Raw genomic sequence first — 4,383 nt, forward strand, 5'->3', positions numbered from 1 at the left:
TGGGAATTTTGGGAGTCCAAGGTGGGCAGGTCACTTGAGGCCAGGAGTTGGAGACCAGCCTGGCCAATATAGCAAAACCCCATTTCCACTAAAAATACAAGAAAATTAGCTGGGTGTGGTGGTGCACGCCTGTAATCCCAGCTACTCAGGAGGTTGAGTCACAAGAATTACTTGAACCTAGGAAGCAGAGGTTGCAGTGAGCCGAAATCATACCAATGCACTCCAGCCTGGGTGACAATGGGAGATTTTCTCAAAAAAACAAAAACAAAAACAAAAAAACTTACAGTTGTGAATAGGTTGATCAACATAAAGACCCTGCTAGGTAATACTTTGCCTCTCTAGATCCGCTTAAGGCTCTTCAGTCAGCACTATGTTGCAAGAAGCAACCTGTATGGACTGCACTGGAGAGCTACTTTTGCTCCCAGACTTCTGAATGAGTTTAGGCACTGAAAGACACCAGCTGTACAGAGATATGGATTAACAATTTATTACTTTGTTTTGATTCACCTGGACCTCGGGGTATTTATTTTATCTGAAGCCGAAAATAGGCTGGCTGTGGTGACTCACACCTGCAACCGCAGCACTTTGGGAGGCCGAGGCAGGAGGATTACTTGAGGCCAGGAGTTCAAAACCATCTTGGGTAATAGAAAGATAACCTGTCTACACACACACACACACACACACACACACACACACACACACACACAGTACCCAGGCATGGTGGCATGTACCTGTAGTCCCAGGTACTTATGAGGCTGAGAAGGGAGAATTGCATGACCCAGGATGGTTGAGGCTGCAGTGAGCTATACTTGTGCCACTGCACTCTAGCCTGGGTGACACAGCCAGACCTTGTCTCAAAAAAAAAGTGAAAAAAGAAAAAAGCCAAAAAATACTGTGGATTGGCCCTTTCTTCAAGCATTTGCTTGCTTTCTCTAACACCACTCATTCTATTGCCCCTACTGAGCTTGAAATGATCATGCTTTCTTCAGGTGCCAGGTCTGGAGTGCTGGTGCACCTATCTCAAAACGCTGTCTCAAAACTCCAACAGGGAGCACCTAACTGTACTGGGTGCAACATTGCTAACACCGAGCAAACAGCAGTCCAGGACCGTGGAAACAACAGTCTCTGCGAAACCAAGGACTCTGTGACCAAGAGAAATCGCCGATTCCAGACATAGCCGGTCTTAGAGAGATGAATGGCGTCGTCATCGAAAAAACAGGGACTCGATTGTTTGTAACAGAAATACCGCCACAAACGCTGGAACAGGACAGCCGACACCGAGAACCATGGGAAGTGTCTGAGAGCTGCGCCCCCACGGAATAACTGCCAGTCGACACAGTGCGAGTGAGAAACCTGTCACTCCATGCAAAGACCAGTACTGCCAAGGAAAAGAATCCGACGTCCCCAAAAAGCGGTGCTACTAAGAGAAACGGCCGCTTTTGAAGAAAACAGCCAGGAGCATGACTGAGAGACACTCAGCTCTCAGGAAGAACGGACATTTGTTCCAAAACACAGCCGGATAAACCGAGAACCTTCGGAGTGGTTGCACCGAAATGGGGTCACCCAGCACCTCAGCGTCCTGGGCTCTAGCAAGCCTCACAGAAACAACCGGCAGTGCTACCTCCAAGGAGCACCTAGAGCAGCAAAACTAGCAGTAATGCCATCGACGAAAGGCCAGTTAGGCGAAAAGAGTAGAATATTTAGTTCCGGGGATTATAGGCCAGCGCTAACCAGACAGCATAAAGCTGAGGGTTGACAAACCAAAAATTAGTAACAATTCTTTTTAAAGGGCAAGTTAGCTGAAACACACACACACACACACACACCCAGAATAAAAACAATACATTTGGGAAAATTCATCAAATGAAAATGCAAAACATAGAAAAATTGACTCTACAAAGAAGAAAATGCAAACACTTCTAAACAATGTGGTTTCACAGCTGTGATATCGCTGTCAGGCCTATATCAATACCTGCTCGGTCTCACCAGGACTTCTAAGGGACTGCAGGCACCGCTAAACCGCTACTTTCTACTCCTAAAATATCTTCTTTAACGACATGCCCGGACTTCTATATTTAAAACTCAGGCATCAGTAAAGCAGGATAAGTTATTATGAAACCGAAAGTTACTGGGAATAAGGAGTCGCAGGTATGGCTATGCTAGTACTGGTTGCGACTAAATATGGACTTGCAAGAGCTAAAAAATCACATTCACAGGGGCACTTGCAATCGAAGCATGCACTTGTTACTCTAAGAAATCCCTAACCCAGGACTCGCTCAGAATATTTCAAAACCAGAATTAAGCATCTTTATCGCAGGCGAAATAAGCCATTACTTATTCTGCTTAAATCCGAACTTGCTATGCAGAGAAACCACAGTCAGGGCTATATTCCGAGTGTAGGAGGTTTAAAACTCCCGAAAAGGCAGTCAAAGCAGGCAGGGCCAAGCCGGACCTGCTGTGCCTACCAGAAGTGCTAAACCCAGTTGTGGTACTATTAAGTAATTGGCAGTTCTCTTATAAGCCACTCTAAACTGTTCCAAAGGAAAAGACACAGGAAACACTGCTAGGCCTGAGACCCATGAATAAGTAATCTTCTCAATTATTTATTTATTTTGAGACAGGGTCACACTCTCCTGGAGGGCATTGGTGCTATCCAGCTCAGGCTCACTGCAGCCTCAACCTCCTGAGCTCAAGCGACCAGCCCACTCCACTATCTGGAGTAGCTGGGACTACAGGTGCACAACACCTCCCACGGCTAATGTTTCTATTTTTTGTAGAGGCTTCACCCTCTTGCCCAGGCTGTTCTCAGACTACTGAGCACAAGCAATCCGCATGCCTCCAACGCTAAAAGTGCTCGGATTACTGCTGTGAGCCACGCTGCCCCACCAGAATAAGTAACATTAAGAACTGGTTATCTGTGAAGTTGTATTAATATAAGTAATTGCGCGGTCTTTCCACGAGACACAGTAACGATTGAAAAACCTCCCACTCTTGACCTTGAATAAAATTCCTGAGAGTAAAACACAATGATTTGATATCCTGAAAAAAAGGAAGACAGTTGTTAAAAATAAAACTAAAAATTAAAATTAAGAAGACTTTATAATAACGTAAAAGACGTGATATAAAATTAAATGTAAACAAACAATATATTTAAAAAGGAATAATTAGAAAAATACGAGGAATAAGATTTAAAAATACACTGGAAAAAATAAATTAAAAATCGGCCAAACACTAAGGATTCTATAAACATAAAACAGATTTCTCCAAGTTAAAACAGATACAAGTGAAATATTTAATAAAATAAATATAAATGTTTAAAAGACAAGGAAACTGAAAGTAATAAGCGACACGAAGCAAGAAAGAGACATCAGGAAAAAAGAGAATTCAAAAACTGACAACCAGCAACGAAGGCACATCTTAATGTGTTTTTATTATCTAGGTGGAGACGCTTGGTAACTGAGAATCTTTTCAGGGAGGAGAATCCAAAGAGGCTTCTGCTGATATCTACGGCTGCTTAGCTCCACAGATTCGGAGCGGTCTGAGAAACCCGGGGGGTGGCGCCACCGACGGAGGGCAGGAGGATGGCGGCGTTCCGAAAGGCACCCGCTGTCAGAGACGACGGTGTCCTGCTGTCTGTTCCAGGAATGGGGAGGACTGCCCCAGGAAAGCTGCTGGAGCGTGAGTCTGTCGGGTTCCTCTCCCTGCCCCACCTCTTCCACGGGTGCCTCTTGCTGCTTCTGTGTCCCCGGCCAACTGAACCCAGGGGACTCCGCTGTACTTGGTTCCAAGGTGCTCTGGACTCCAGGAAAGAGTTCGTTTTGCCAGAAGACTCCGGGTAGCCCCCAGCAAGGACTGGAAAGCAGTCCCAAGTCACAGCTGTCCAATGAGTACTCTCCTAGTACGGGATACAAAGGGAGAGGCCACGGCCCACGATCTTCTGAACTCACAATAGGCGGAGACCCGGGCTCTGGCGCCACCTCCGCGGAATCCCAAGGCCGCTTCACACAGCCAAGAAAATGTTGCTCCATCGCTTAAGCCTCAGACCAGGAGGAAACAAACGTTGGCGCTGATCAAGGAGGGAGAGTCTTCTGCACTACCCTCAGCCTGGCTATTTATGCTCTCCAGAGCCCGTGGGCGGAGGCCAGTCAGGTATCAAGAAACTCATTAGTAGCAAATGCACGAAGATTCGTGGACAAATGAAAAACGGTAAAATTTTAGAGAGTACATAGAACCAAAACGAACCGTAATTCCGACAGAAGAACATAGCGAGAAAAGAAACCGAAATGAAACAACGCTAAGCAAACCTTGCAGAGAACTAGCACTACAGAACGCAGGTATTAAAGAGCGCTGCAAGGGCCAAGAACCACCCGTTTTCCGGAAATG

General features: G+C 45.8%; 1 pseudogene; it reads right to left on the reverse strand.

Moving 5' to 3' along the window:
* Positions 1-3,514: 3,514 nt before the first annotated feature.
* Positions 3,515-4,086, reverse strand: LOC115896481 (annotated as a pseudogene).
* Positions 4,087-4,383: the final 297 nt, after the last annotated feature.

The sequence above is a fragment of the Rhinopithecus roxellana genome, chromosome 3 (assembly GCF_007565055.1).
Source record: "Rhinopithecus roxellana isolate Shanxi Qingling chromosome 3, ASM756505v1, whole genome shotgun sequence".
NCBI lineage: Eukaryota > Metazoa > Chordata > Mammalia > Primates > Cercopithecidae > Rhinopithecus > Rhinopithecus roxellana.